The sequence below is a fragment of the Macrosteles quadrilineatus genome, unplaced genomic scaffold, assembly GCF_028750875.1.
Source record: "Macrosteles quadrilineatus isolate MER2022 unplaced genomic scaffold, UCM_ALF_1.0 Scaffold_4__1_contigs__length_99947679, whole genome shotgun sequence".
In the NCBI taxonomy this organism is placed as follows: domain Eukaryota; kingdom Metazoa; phylum Arthropoda; class Insecta; order Hemiptera; family Cicadellidae; genus Macrosteles; species Macrosteles quadrilineatus.
Genome location: NW_026542597.1, coordinates 70192209 through 70208038, shown reverse-complemented (window position 1 = coordinate 70208038; position 15830 = coordinate 70192209). Strand labels below are relative to the sequence as shown.

General features: G+C 32.4%; 1 non-coding gene across 1 annotated transcript; it reads left to right on the top strand.

The window, feature by feature from the left end:
- Nucleotides 1-82, top strand: Trnas-aga (transfer RNA serine (anticodon AGA)). The gene has a single exon. It is a non-coding gene; the product is annotated as a tRNA-Ser (tRNA).
- The last annotated feature ends 15748 nt before the right edge of the window (nucleotides 83-15830 follow it).

Here is a 15830-nt window from a genome sequence, read left to right as displayed (position 1 = left end):
GCAGTCGTGGCCGAGTGGTTAAGGCGTCTGACTAGAAATCAGATTCCCTCTGGGAGCGTAGGTTCGAGTCCTACCGACTGCGAAAAATATTTATTTTTGCACCAAGAACTAAGAGAACCCACAAAATAACTCTTATACAAGGTAAACTTGTGAAAGGTTATAGAAGACGATCAATCTTACCTAAAATTCTTACTGTGGTAAAAATAGAAAACTATCAGTTTGACAAAGTTTGATTCATTATCAGATTAATACATATTCTATTTGTTTTTACCTCTATTAGTTAAATTGTATTTTATTGGTTGACAAGTTCCTCCAATCCAATTAATTTTAAGATCAAAATGACTTACACACACTCACTCACTTACCCATGAATTGAAAGCTATTGTTGTATTAATGCATTTCTTTTAAACAGCAATCATAAAGTTAATTTTCTCTGTTTTATAGGTGAAAATGGATTTTCATCCTAATATGTTCTAATTGACGAGAAGCCCTTTATACATACTGTATTACTGTATATAAAATATCACTGTCAAGCGAACGTGTATTTAATTTACTGTATTTCACCTTAACCTACAAACTGTTATTGTTTAATATCCCTGAGTTCATAATGTAGTTTAACAGAAACGCAAGCAATAACATTTCCAACTAAGACATAATTACAGTGATAACAAACACAAGGAATTACTTTAATGAAAAGAATAAGTTTCTAATCAACAAAGAGAACACGAATAAATGGAGCAGTTTGATTGCACTTATAGTGCTCAATTACGTGTTTTGCTATCAGCAATGGTTTACTTGCTGATTCAGCTTGATGCACGGCAAAGGCCTTGGCGTAGCGATAAGACTGTTATGCACAGCAGAATTATTGTGTTTAGCTGTTAATATCTTGCTTACAGGCAAAAGTATTTCGAGGAAAGATAAACAAGTTCTTTTTCAACAAGTTATTCGTACTTTAATTCTTGTGTGACTTGTTTCTTTAAAAAAAATATTATGTGTAATTAGCTGTTTTTAATACTGTAGTTAAAACTATTATTATTGTTTATTTTGCTTTAAATTATTATTTTCCTTATTTTAAGTTACTTCAAAGTAATTATTTATAGTATAAACTGTAAAAAGTTATGATATAAAAATTATAATTTTACTTACCTTTGACCAATGTTAATGAATGATTTATGAATGTTATGAATGCAATTGGATGGAAATATGAATGTTCCCCAATCTAATTCAAGCCAAAATAATCTACAAACTTCTACTCAGTTACTTGATAGTTTGTTAGTTTAATGTTATAATTCAATACATCTATATATCTAATTCTGTAAGCCCAAAATTTTACAATGAAATTGTGAGCTAACGGGAGGCCGTAGAAAGCTGGGAGGGGTCTCATTTTAAAGGTCTGGGCATGAAATTTTGGGGAAAATTATTCATTTTTCATAATCTTGCACCAAAAAGTTGCTACGGAATAAAATAATTCACATTGAAATAGCATGGGAATCTAGGTCATGTCTGCTTTGTTTACTTTTAAACATGTGGTTTAACTTTATTTAAAGCATATGGTATGTAATGTCATTACTTTAATATGTGTAGGATACTATTTATAAAGCTGATATAAACTTTTTCCCAAATTTAAGGGTCTGGAGTTAATGAAGTACGATTGGTTGTGTATGTCTGAAATAAGTGTAAAGATAGAAGTAATTACTGGAGTAGGCAAAGGGGACATATTTTTCATGCCAAAAATTAAACTAATATCTACAGATCTTCATTATGCCGTTTAAGTTTACAAGGATTCAATGCCCATTGGAAATAGCTTTCACTATTATTATAAATAAAGTGCAAGGCCAAACCTTCACAAAAGTTGGCATTTATTTGAAAAAAAAACCAGTGTTAACATACACAAATGTTAAACGATAATTCAAGGTAACCCACATGTAATTTGTACAAAATAGTTACTAAAATATACATATAGGGGCTATTGCCCCTACAAGCCACTAGTAGTAATGTATGCATATATTACAGTAATGGCTTTGTATTCATCACATTCTGTTATAAAACCTTAAGCTTTGACTTGTTTTTCATTTTTGATAAGTGTAGAAGAAGTTCGTGTCAAATTAATATTTCGATATTATTCTAAGGTAAATCTATAAACATTATCTTTGCTCCTTGGTTATTACGCAACAGGGAAGTAAAGTGTTTAAACAGATTGTTGCATTCAGTAATAATACTTTTATTCATCCAAAAAGTTTTAGACATGGCTAATTTCTACAAGCAATACACAAAACATGGCTTTTCTTAATAACCTTTATCTAAATCTTAATCTGATCTAAAATGACAAATCAACGTTTAGTCTATGCTTGTACTTCAAGTTCTTATACGAGATTAAAACATAATTTGGACAATTCCTTATCCAAACTAAACGACTATGGTGTGTTTTAAGCAGTTTTAAGAGACTGCAACAGAATTCTGAAAAAATAAATCGCCTTTCACCGAATTCTAGATTGAGTTGACAATCGTCTCAAACTCTTTTTTAATTTAAAGTGATTTGCTTCTCTACCATCACAGATTGGTGTAGGCCTAACATATTTCAGATTTAAGGTAACAATTTCTAATTACTTACATCACTTTGGATTAATTACAAAATTTGATATTTTTGTCAAACCCCTAACACAATTCGGCCAAGTTACCTAATATTGGTTTATTTTCCAACTTTATCTCCAACCCCATGCAAACGAAGTATCCCTTCTTTGTCAACCTGTCAGCATACACGGGGTCTGGTCTAATACAGTCTCATATCTACTCATACGTCAACGGGATAGAACCCAGACGACCAATCATATTTCACGAATATTGCTCCTTTGAACGCCACTGGGGGATATTCTATCATCAAATTGTTTTGGAATGCATAACTAACCAGGATGGCTCCGAAATAAACTCGAGACATTTTTCAAAACTTTATCTTTATTTTATTCTTTTTAAGTTATTTTTGGTTGGTTTGGTGAATGATTATATTATAAATCAATGGCATGTATTAAAAAACAGAAAAAGGGTTTGTTCAAATTATTGTGTTTGAAAAAATATTCTTTCATTTTTGTTACTGTATGAGGAAAATTTACTTTATGAGCGAGAATAACCAAATAATAATAGCTATTGAAATAATAATGGTGATAATTCGATTTCATCTAATTATTTTTATTTTACCAAACATAACCCTCCGTTATTTGTGAAATTGTATATGTATTGTTTTTCAAATTATAAATTTTATTTGTGTAGATATATTTGAGATATATTTTACTGGTGGACTCACTGTCTGTTAAAAACTATTTAAGACGATAAGAATAAAATACCGAAGATGTGTTGGGCTTCTATTTCATCATTTTTAAACATGATTCATATCTTCCTTTTTTTTACTAAAACATTCTAATTCTTTTTTTTACTAAAACAAGATTTGACATCGTTCATGACTATTGTAGCTCCCTCAACAAACTAACTGCATAATTATGGAAATGCGTACTATATTCAAACTATATTTCTCTACAAAATATATTGTTAGTAATGTAGTTTAATGCTCAGTAAATAAATTTTCAAGTAATAGTTTTAGTAATAGGCCTGGACTTTTTAGTACAATTAATTACATAGTTATCTTTCGCATATTTTAATACTAATATAATACTTTCAAACAACGTGGTGAGTCACTAATACTCAACAGAAAATGATTAAAGATAAAGATTTAATAATTGTTTGAATGTATGGTCGAGAAATTCCAATAATTATTTATATCTAAATAGTCTTTTATTTATACTTCTTTTACGTATCTCTTACTAGAATCAAAATGCAGTTTAAAGAGGGCTAGACACTAAATAGCCACCCTCCATGAATTTAATTGTGGTTGAATCAAAATAAACAATAGTAAACAACAAAACGCCTTCTACCATACTATTGGATACTGAAGTTGTAATAGTAATCAAAGCTTTTTACATAATCGGGACAGAGCAAGACCCCACTGCAACAGGCCATGCTGCAGCGCCTGATAGGTACTAAACTCTTACCATTAAAATCTTTCAAACACCCAGCTTGCTTATTTACCTCAAACATATGGGATATAACAATGAATTATCAATGAATCTATCCACTAGTGTGACGTCATGGATCCTGCAGCATGGCCTGTCTTTCTAATGGGGCCTTGGACAGAGTTAGCTTTTAAATTGCACAGCTGATCCATAAGGATAATAATTTACAAAGGACGTTTATTCTATGCCAATGATGGATCCCCCGACATCCGGAGTGTCCTGGTGACGTCATAGGGTCACGTGCATCCCTGTTTCCTCTCGTGTCGCACCGTGTATATCCTCGATCATGATTTGTCCTTGTCACTGAAGAACCATCAGCGTCTGCTCAGTGTTCATTAGAGGTTGGCCGTGTGTCATTTGTTATAGACTAAATCTTTTGAATAATCGTCTCAAATGCTGCATTAGAAAGTTAAGGATTGAGACCGTTATGTGTTGTGTCTAAGGTTTGAAATGTGTATCAGTTGGTTGGATGTTGTCGTGGGATATAACGAAGAGGAGTTGGTTGGTTACTAACAGATTAGGTGTTTTGTAAAAAAATAGGTAAGAGCTTTAGACTAGGGTAAACTTTTGAAAATGTTTACCTAGGGAATTGTGACTGAGCAATCGGAAATGAGTAAAAAAGTTTGATTTTTTTTTCAAAACCCTCATAGAACATTGCTTAACGTTCGAATGTGAATGAATAAATTAAAATGTCTCTCTATTACTATGCAAACAGACATAAGTATCACTCAGCACACCATCGATGTATGTAGCATGACTATTAATCAATGAGCACAACAATCACGTCCTGTTGCAACTGAAATATGACCAGCAATTGAGTCAACTTCGGTCGACACACGGGAAGACTGAAACCCAACTAAAGTTGAACCAACTGTTTTGAGATGCGATTACGGTTGCAGTTGCGTTGGTTAAATCCGCACACGGGGCGACTATAATTGAGTTGAGACAGTGAATGAGTTCTAATTTTGTTATAACGATACTGTGTACTGTGTATGGTGTTTGAAATGAGTAATAGTGATGAAGAAGTCCTGGTGTTTTGAAAACAATCAAGAAAGCGTAGAGTAGAAGGTGTTGGTTACATCCTTATGTTAAAACAAATATTTAATGTAGGCTCTTTGTAGCTGCTGCTGCATTACAAGAAACAGACGCAAAATTTCAGTCTATGAACAGGATGTCAAAAAGTGCTTACGAAGAGTTCGCAGTTGGTATACCTGATCCTTGAAAAGCGCAATACAAATATAAATATGCGAAAAGTTGTTCAAACCAGGCGACTGAAATCACCTAGCAACCGGCAGCTCCGGTTGCTTAACGACTGATCGCCGACTGGTCCTCAACTGGTCGCAAGTAGAGGGATTTTGCCGGCCCAGCGGGATTGAGCGTGATTGAGCGTGTGAGCGTGTGACGTCACACGACGCCGCCCCCGCCCCCGACGCCGCCCCACCCCCACCCCGACGCCACCCCACCCCCGGCGCCACCCCCCACCCCCGTCGCTAACCCCTACCACCATCGGGCAGGTTCAAGGTCATCCTTTGTTGTCTGGAACCACCCTTCGCATCGTGGGAGGTCTCCAAGCCAACCCTCCCTATACCATCACTCACTGTCAGCCGCAGCTGCTCCCCAACACCTGCGCTCCAAGCGGCCCCCCGCTCCTCCCTTGTATTCTTTGTTCTCCGCATAGCGCACACTTATTTACCACCAATAGGATGTTAGCTTATTTTGACCAATCAGAGAACAGTATTTCACATATTTCAAATATTTTAACCTTTTACCTGCCAGACTGTTTGAACGGCCAACCCAACCGAAAAAGTGGTAGGAATAGTGATGTAATAGACGTACACTATGAAAATAGCGTACATATGACACAAAATTGTAAGAAAAGTGTATTTTTTTCAAGTCCAATAGTTACTGTATTTTATTTTGCGGACTATGAAGACAGAAGATGCTACTCACATTTAGATAGTATTCGTTTTAAACTGAGAATAGAACAGACTGAAACATTATTACGTAAACCTATTCTGCTAAGGTTACAACATATAATAGAGTGTCAAAATGTAAACCACGAGTTATGTTTTAAAAAATTATTAAAATATTTTGTTGGCACACCTGCAGTGGCTTGCTCACCTCAACCCTAACTCATTGCACATCACGTAGCTTATTTTGACCAATCATAGAGCAGTATTTCACATATTTCAAATATTTTAACCGTTTTACCTGCCAGACTGTTTGAACGACCAACCCAACTGAGAAAGTGGTAGGAATATTGATGTAATAGACGTACACTATGAAAATAGCATACATATGACACAAAATTGTAAGAAAAGTGTATTTTTTCAAGTCCAATAGTTTAGTTTATTTTACATTGCGGACTATGAAGAGAGAAGATGCTACTCACATTTAGATAGTTTCGTTTTAAACTAAGAATAGAACAGACTGAAACATTATTACGTTAACATATTCTGCTAAGGTTACAACATATAATAGAGTGTTAAATGTAAACCACGAGTTATGTGGGAGGTCTCCAAGCCAACCCTTGCTCCTCCCGCTCACTCACGATCCTCCCGCTTACTCACGCTACCCCCACCCGCCCCAACACCAACCCCCCCACACTCACACCTCGACACCCCCACCGCCCAACGCCTCACCACTATGCCCCCACCCCATTCTCCCGCCTTCGCGAAGGTTCAGGGTCATCCTTTGTTGTCTGGAACCTGCCTACGCATCGAGGGAGGTCTCCAAGCCAACCCTCACTACACACCATCACTGCCTTAGCTCACTGTCAGCTACAGCCGCTCCCCAACAACAGTGCTCCAAGCGAAAGTGTTTCGCTAATTAAATGTTGTTTAATATTCAAACCATGATACGTAAAATTAATTTTTAGCTTAATTTAAATAAAAAGTATTAAAAAAATTATTCTATAGTTTTTTTTTCAATCCATGCAACTAATGAGAAAGCAATAACAGGATTAATCATTACGATTTGGCAGGTCACCAAGAATCGATTTTACTGCCCAACAAATTTACTAATTCCACGATTAAATTGTAGATTCCTTGGGAGAGTAATTAAGGTGTGAAATACAAACATTATCGTTATTATATCACTTTTTCTTCCATTATTATTTAATGCCTACATGACCCGTAATGAGTATAAATTTATCCATTTTCCACTAATTAAACTGTCACTCTTGTTCAAGAAATTTAAGAATTTGGATTTGTGCCTATACTTAAAGTTAGTAAATAAGATAAGTTACGTTAAAAACTTCAAGTTTTTATGGTTTAATTTAAATTGTTGTCTTACTTAAGTTTTTTTTAAAGATAAGTAGGTTTGATAATACACATCTATTTTGTATAGGTATGAGTACAAAAATATATTGATTCTAGTTTTGGCTTAGACTATACTAAAAAATTTCACTAAAATTAAAAGTCGTATAATTTAGCTGATAACGTTACATAATACTATAAAACTAATATTTTTACAGAACTATTATCAGACATTTTCTCACTTGAGGAACATCAATTGTCTAGGCAATGCACATTCAGAATAATATACGGGCTTTGTTGGTTAATAGTTCATCAGTTAAAAATTAGGTTACGTAACTGAATAATTTCACCACGGAGATAATATTTGTTAAAACGAAACTATTGTCCCTGTTGAGTTTTGCTTGTCTTCAAAAAGGTGTTATTGAATGATTAATTTTTGTTAGATTTCTTGAAAAAATAGTTAGCTGTTTTGACAAAACATTTAATTGAATTAATTTCAGACAAAGATATCACCAATATTTTAGTTGTTTTTTATACGTCATAACGAAAACGTTACAAAATTAAATCTCACTTATGGACAATGTAATATAAAATATAATTTTGTTTGGTTATTTTAGGTAACATTATAAAATTATCTCTAGTTATGATACATGGATTTATTAATGTCATACCTATAGTTTTATCAACGTAGAAACAATTGAAAATTCTAAAAAACAAATAAATACGGGTAAATTGTTTGGGAGTGCAATTTTAACGTTTGTTAATCAAACCAGTATTGCAAAGTTGGTCACACATGTGTTATTTATTTTTCTCCTAAAATTAGTTGAAAAAAAAAACAATAAACAAATGTAAATGTATACCAACTCCTTTGCACTATAGTCGAAGTATTTGTATGTAATTTTGTTAAGTCCTTTTTACAATTTTCGTCTTTTACAGAAAATAGTATTCATTTATATTTAATGGGTTATATGGTTTGTCTTAGGAAAATAAAGATCAATATAACTTATATATGAAAAGCTAGATCTCCACTCTTTTCTTCGTGTTTAATTAGCTTGTTTGGACGTATATTGGATTATACTTTTACCAACTCATATTGCAATAGTAAAGTGATTGGGCATAGCTATCACATTAGTTTTAAATATTATGCCATGTTTATGTAAATACAACAATGATGGTAGGCTAATGTTGCTTAAAGGGTTATTACAGACACTTTTCATCACACATGTAAAACACTCTACCCAACGTTTCAGCATCTAAAAACTCATCTCGTACACAAATGAGAAAAAAACTTAACACATTGTAACATTGTAACTTAACATATTGTACAACTAACAATACACAAACTCCAACCTAAGTTGGAATACACTTCAGAGAACATTCAAGTATAGGCTATCCACTGTATAGCAGTCAAGTCATGATCCTAAATGCAAAATACAACAAATCAAAACACAACAAAATCTAAAATTTAATAAAAGAAAAAATTAGATATATGGTTTCAGCTGTTAGCCTATGATAAATACATAATACAATAAAGTTAAAATAAAGTTATATAATAACTAAAAAGTGAGAAATAGTGACAAGTTCACACGCAATATCTTTCGTCAAAGTTTGGAATTTTTTGGTGCAGGGTTTTGCCTTTTTTTGAGCTGTCATTGGTTGGAGGAATAAAAATAACTTTAGATGATTGGGATTTTATTTCTTCCACGGTCAACGTTCAATTAAATATGCATTCTCATATACAGTAAATTTAAATATAATTTCAAAATATAATTGCTTTATTTTTCTTGAAAAACAATCTTCCTTTTATTTTCATTATAATTTTTCTATATTTTAAAAAATATATGGGGTTTTGTAGAACTATTTAGTTTTAATTATTGAAAAGTCAAGTAACATTACTGTGCGCAAAACCTATACAAACAATTGATTGCAAAGAAGATGCTTTGTTCTCAACCACATATTATTTATCTTTCATATTGTCCCACTTAGGTTCGTATTTTAACTAAATATGAATGTAGAATGAAGTATCACCTTTCCAAGTCGATGTCAGTACTGATCACGATACCGTCACAATCGACACGTACCTACTAGTAGTCTAAACCTTGTTAATAATTTTAAAATAAATTAACTACAATTCCTTCTATAAAAAATAATAATAATTAAAAATATATTTAAAAACTTGTATTCGGTTTAAAAAATATTCTTTCCAAGCTAGAGATGTCTGATATGTTAAAAAAAAGGTCAAATGGTTATAAAGTTATGTGCAGTTTTTATTTTATTGAATGCTATAGAGAGTAAAATGATGATTTAGTTCAGAACGCGTTTTATACTCAGATTTATAAGTTCCACTCGAGCTTTAATAGTTTATGAAGCAACATAGAATTTAATAAGTTTATACTATAGCATACTATATAGCATACCGTGAATTTAAAGAACCAAATTCTATCAAACTGTGTCCTCTCCCATTGAAAACGCAAAGCTTGAGTATAACTGCAATACGCATTTTACACCTATATGCCAACCGCGTACAAAGGACGGATACTCTGCTATTAAATAAATAAATAAAGCAAATAACTCAAAACAACATTCGATAGCTTCCATTCACATAATAGTGCAGGTAACTCTTGATTATCCGCATACTTGTAATTCCTTAGCATCCAGAACCTAGAAATTTTCAAATATATTTCCATCCCTGTTTTATTTATCAGTTAACTAAACCTGTAAAAACATGAAGAAATAAGGGTTCACTAACTTAATCCATTACCAAAGACACCACTGTCGAGTATAATTATTTATCTCATACGGCAACACCCTGTCGTAAATATCCATTACTTTCAAAAGATATAAGAAATCATCGCGGCCAATTGTATCATTGTTTGAAAGATTGGTATATCAATCGCATACTCCTCAGTTTTGTTTGCATACACATTCCTTTCACAGGGTAGGTAGACAATAAGAAGCGATTGTTGTATAATAAATTTATCCCTGAAAGACGAATATATACAAATAAGAATCCTTGTCCCTGGATCAAGTGTATTAGGTAAAATATTTGATAAACTTGTGTTTCAGCAAATCTCTAGTAATATTTGTGATAGTCATAAGTTGTATAAATACCAAGCAGGCTATAGTTTTAACTATAACACCCAGACTGCATTGGTGTCAATAACTGATGATGTAAAAAGAGCAATGGACAGTCGTGAAGTTACTATTATGGTTTTGTTAGATTTTTCTCGTGCTTTTGATAGTGTCCATCATAAAATGTTACTGGCAATTATGAGATCTTTTTCTTTTAGTGATAGCGTTGTTAGTTGGTTCGAATCATATTTATCAGATAGACAACAAAGAGTTAGAACTAGTAAAGGTTCATTGTCAGAATGGAAGTGTAATCCCATTGGTGTTCCCCGGGGCTCTACCTTGTCTGCAATGTTATTTTCTCTATACATCATTAAAATTGGTGATTCATTGGTTTTTACTAAATCTATGCTCTGCGCAGATGATTTTCAATTGTATTTACATGCTCCTGTTAAAAATATTAATAATGCTATTGATATGTTAAACACTGATTTGGACACTTAATTAGAGTGGTACAATGGTCATGACCTAAAACTAAATATAAATAAATAAATAAATATAATTTTTGGTACTAGCAGACTATTGAACACAATATATTTGGAAGTGGTCCCTAAAGTAATGATAGATAACAATGCTTTAGAGTATCAAACAACTTTTAAAAACTTAGGTTTAAGAATGATGAACAGCTTATCATGGTCCGAACAAGCTAGTTACATACACAGAAAGGTATATCAGTGTTTATACCAGTTAAAGCGCATGTGCTTCAATCCCTCTGAAAAGTTAAGAAAAACTTTAATTTTAACATTGGTTTTTTCCCATTTTTGATTATGCTAGTGTAGATTCTTGTGATATCAGTAATGCTCTGTTAACTAAAACATTAGAGAGCACAAAACGATTGTATTAGATTTTTTTTCGATTACAAATACATGGACACGTGACAGAATATTATAAAAGATTAAATGTCCCGAAGGTTAAAGAGCGATTAGAATATAATACTCTCGTCTTAGCTCATAAAACAATTAAAACACACGAACCAATGTATTTATTTGAGAATTATAGATTTATGAGGAATGTTCATCTTAGGCGGACACGTTTTGGTGATAATATTTTACAATTTCCTAGACACAAGACAGTCATATATACTAATTCTTTCCATGTTCAATCAATACGTTTGTTAAATTCCCTCAATGATGAAGTTAAAAAATAGTATTAGTGACAAGATTTTCGCAAAAAGACTCAAAGCTAAACTGTTAGAAAAATATTGTTTGTAAGATGTTCAATATAAATATGTTTATAATAAGAATCGTGACAATTTGTTTTCTTTTTTTTGTAGGCATATATAGTATACTAAACATTGTTGGGTTTCTTTTTTCTTTTACTGTCCAATTGTATAAAATAGTGTTGTTGTATTATAGCTACAACATTTCATTAAACAACTTGTGAATAAAAAAAAAATCGGCATTGTAATAAATTTTTTTTTTTGAGTGTAACCACAACAATGTATTGTAATGTGTTTTTTGTGCCTGTTGTGATGGAAGATTGGACCATCGAGGTCTAAATCACAGCAGGTGAAATAATGAAATGTCAAATGTCAAAATGTCTCTCTCTCTCTCTCCCCCCCCTCCATCCCCTTATCTCTCTCAAGAAGTTATATCTGAAGAGTGAATTTTGATATTCACTCTTTTCATTTCTTATCGTCATATTTTCATTACAACATTTTAGCCAAGAATTAAATAGTATCCTGTTTTATTATAATTAATTTTAATTACAACGTAAAACAATATTTAATTTTTTGAAATTTTTTATGCGGCTGCCGGCGGTGGCATTGCGCGATAAATCAACGCGTTACGCGTAAGGGTAGCGCATTACGCGAAAGAGTTACGCGTAAGAGTAACGCGAAAGAGTAACGCGAAATGCTTAACGCTTAAGACTTCCGCGAAACGAGCCCACGCGTAGGAGTAACGCAAATGTGTATGTAAGACTTCCGCGAAATGCATTTCACAAGCCCTCTATCTTGCTGTCCCACAGGCATCCGCGCGTAAGAGTAACGCGTAATGCGTAAGAGTAACGCGTTACGGAAAATCGAGCACGCGCGTTTTAATGTATAACTTCCGCGAAAGAGTAACGCATTACCCTTACGCGTAACGCGTTAACTTATCGCGCAATGCCACCGCTGGCAGCCGCATAAAAAATTTCAAAAAATTAAATATTGTTTTACGTTGAAATTAAAATTAATTATAATAAAACAGGATACTATTTAATTCTTGGCTAAAATGTTGTAATGAAAATATGACGATAAGAAATGAAAAGAGTGAATATCAAAATTCACTCTTCAGATATTACTACTTGAGAGGGAGAAGGGGATGGAGGGGGGGGGGAGAGAGAGAGAGACATTTTGACATTTGACATTTCATTATTTCACCTGCTGTGATTTAGACCTCGATGGTCCAATCTTCCATCACAACAGGCACAAAAAACACATTACAATACATTGTTGTGGTTACACTCAAAAAAAATATTTATTACAATGCCGATTTTTTTTTATTCACAAGTTGTTTAATGAAATGTTGTAGCTATAATACAACAACACTATTTTATACAATTGGTCAGTAAAAGAAAAAGAAACCCAACAATGTATAGTATACTATATATGCCTACAAAAAAAGAAAACAAATTGTCACGATTCTTATTATAAACATATTTATATTGAACATCTTACAAACTATATTTTTCTAAGAGTTTAGCTTTGAGTCTTTTTGCGAAAATCTTGTCACTAATACTATTTTTTAACTTCATCATTGAGGGAATTTAACAAACGTATTGATTGAACATGGAAAGAATTAGTATATATGACTGTCTTGTGTCTAGGAAATTGTAAAATATTATCACCAAAACGTGTCCGTCTAAGATGAACATTCCTCATAAATCTATAATTCTCAAATAAATACATTGGTTCGTGTGTTTTAATTGTTTTATGAGCTAAGACGAGAGTATTATATTCTAATCGCTCTTTAACCTTCGGGACATTTAATCTTTTATAATATTCTGTCACGTGTCCATGTATTTGTAATCGAAAAAAAAATCTAATACAATCGTTTTGTGCTCTCTAATGTTTTAGTTAACAGAGCATTACTGATATCACAAGAATCTACACTAGCATAATCAAAAATGGGAAAAAACCAATGTTAAAATTAAAGTTTTTCTTAACTTTTCAGAGGGATTGAAGCACATGCGCTTTAACTGGTATAAACACTGATATACCTTTCTGTGTATGTAACTAGCTTGTTCGGACCATGATAAGCTGTTCATCATTCTTAAACCTAAGTTTTTAAAAGTTGTTTGATACTCTAAAGCATTGTTATCTATCATTACTTTAGGGACCACTTCCAAATATATTGTGTTCAATAGTCTGCTAGTACCAAAAATTATATTTATTAATTTATTTATATTTAGTTTTAGGTCATGACCATTGTACCACTCTAATTAAGTGTCCAAATCAGTGTTTAACATATCAATAGCATTATTAATATTTTTAACAGGAGCATGTAAATACAATTGAAAATCATCTGCGCAGAGCAAAGATTTAGTAAAAACCAATGAATCACCAATTTTAATGATGTATAGAGAAAATAACATTGCAGACAAGGTAGAGCCCTGGGGAACACCAATGGGATTACACTTCCATTCTGACAATGAACCTTTACTAGTTCTAACTCTTTGTTGTCTATCTGATAAATATGATTCGAACCAACTAACAACGCTATCACTAAAAGAAAAAGATCTCATAATTGCCAGTAACATTTTATGATGGACACTATCAAAAGCACGAGAAAAATCTAACAAAACCATAATAGTAACTTCACGACTGTCCATTGCTCTTTTTACATCATCAGTTATTGACACCAATGCAGTCTGGGTGTTATAGTTAAAACTATAGCCTGCTTGGTATTTATACAACTTATTACTATCACAAATATTACTAGAGATTTGCTGAAACACAAGTTTATCAAATATTTTACCTAATACACTTGATCCAGGGACAAGGATTCTTATTTGTATATATTCGTCTTTCAGGGATAAATTTATTATACAACAATCGCTTCTTATTGTCTACCTACCCTGTGAAAGGAATGTGTATGCAAACAAAACTGAGGAGTATGCGATTGATATACCAATCTTTCAAACAATGATACAATTGGCCGCGATGATTTCTTATATCTTTTGAAAGTAATGGATATTTACGACAGGGTGTTGCCGTATGAGATAAATAATTATACTCGACAGTGGTGTCTTTGGTAATGGATTAAGTTAGTGAACCCTTATTTCTTCATGTTTTTACAGGTTTAGTTAACTGATAAATAAAACAGGGATGGAAATATATTTGAAAATTTCTAGGTTCTGGATGCTAAGGAATTACAAGTATGCGGATAATCAAGAGTTACCTGCACTATTATGTGAATGGAAGCTATCGAATGTTGTTTTGAGTTATTTGCTTTATTTATTTATTTAATAGCAGAGTATCCGTCCTTTGTACGCGGTTGGCATATAGGTGTAAAATGCGTATTGCAGTTATACTCAAGCTTTGCGTTTTCAATGGGAGAGGACACAGTTTGATAGAATTTGGTTCTTTAAATTCACGGTATGCTATATAGTATGCTATAGTATAAACTTATTAAATTCTATGTTGCTTCATAAACTATTAAAGCTCGAGTGGAACTTATAAATCTGAGTATAAAACGCGTTCTGAACTAAATCATCATTTTACTCTCTGTAGCATTCAATAAAATAAAAACTGCACATAACTTTATAACCATTTGACCTTTTTTTTAACATATCAGACATCTCTAGCTTGGAAAGAATATTTTTTAAACCGAATACAAGTTTTTAAATATATTTTTAATTATTATTATTTTTTATAGAAGGAATTGTAGTTAATTTATTTTAAAATTATTAACAAGGTTTAGACTACTAGTAGGTACGTGTCGATTGTGACGGTATCGTGATCAGTACTGACATCGACTTGGAAAGGTGATACTTCATTCTACATTCATATTTAGTTAAAATACGAACCTAAGTGGGACAATATGAAAGATAAATAATATGTGGTTGAGAACAAAGCATCTTCTTTGCAATCAATTGTTTGTATAGGTTTTGCGCACAGTAATGTTACTTGACTTTTCAATAATTAAAACTAAATAGTTCTACAAAACCCCATATATTTTTTAAAATATAGAAAAATTATAATGAAAATAAAAGGAAGATTGTTTTTCAAGAAAAATAAAGCAATTATATTTTGAAATTATATTTAAATTTACTGTATATGAGAATGCATATTTAATTGAACGTTGGCCGTGGAAGAAATAAAATCCCAATCATCTAAAGTTATTTTTATTCCTCCAACCAATGACAGCTCAAAAAAGGCAAAACCCTGCACCAAAAATTT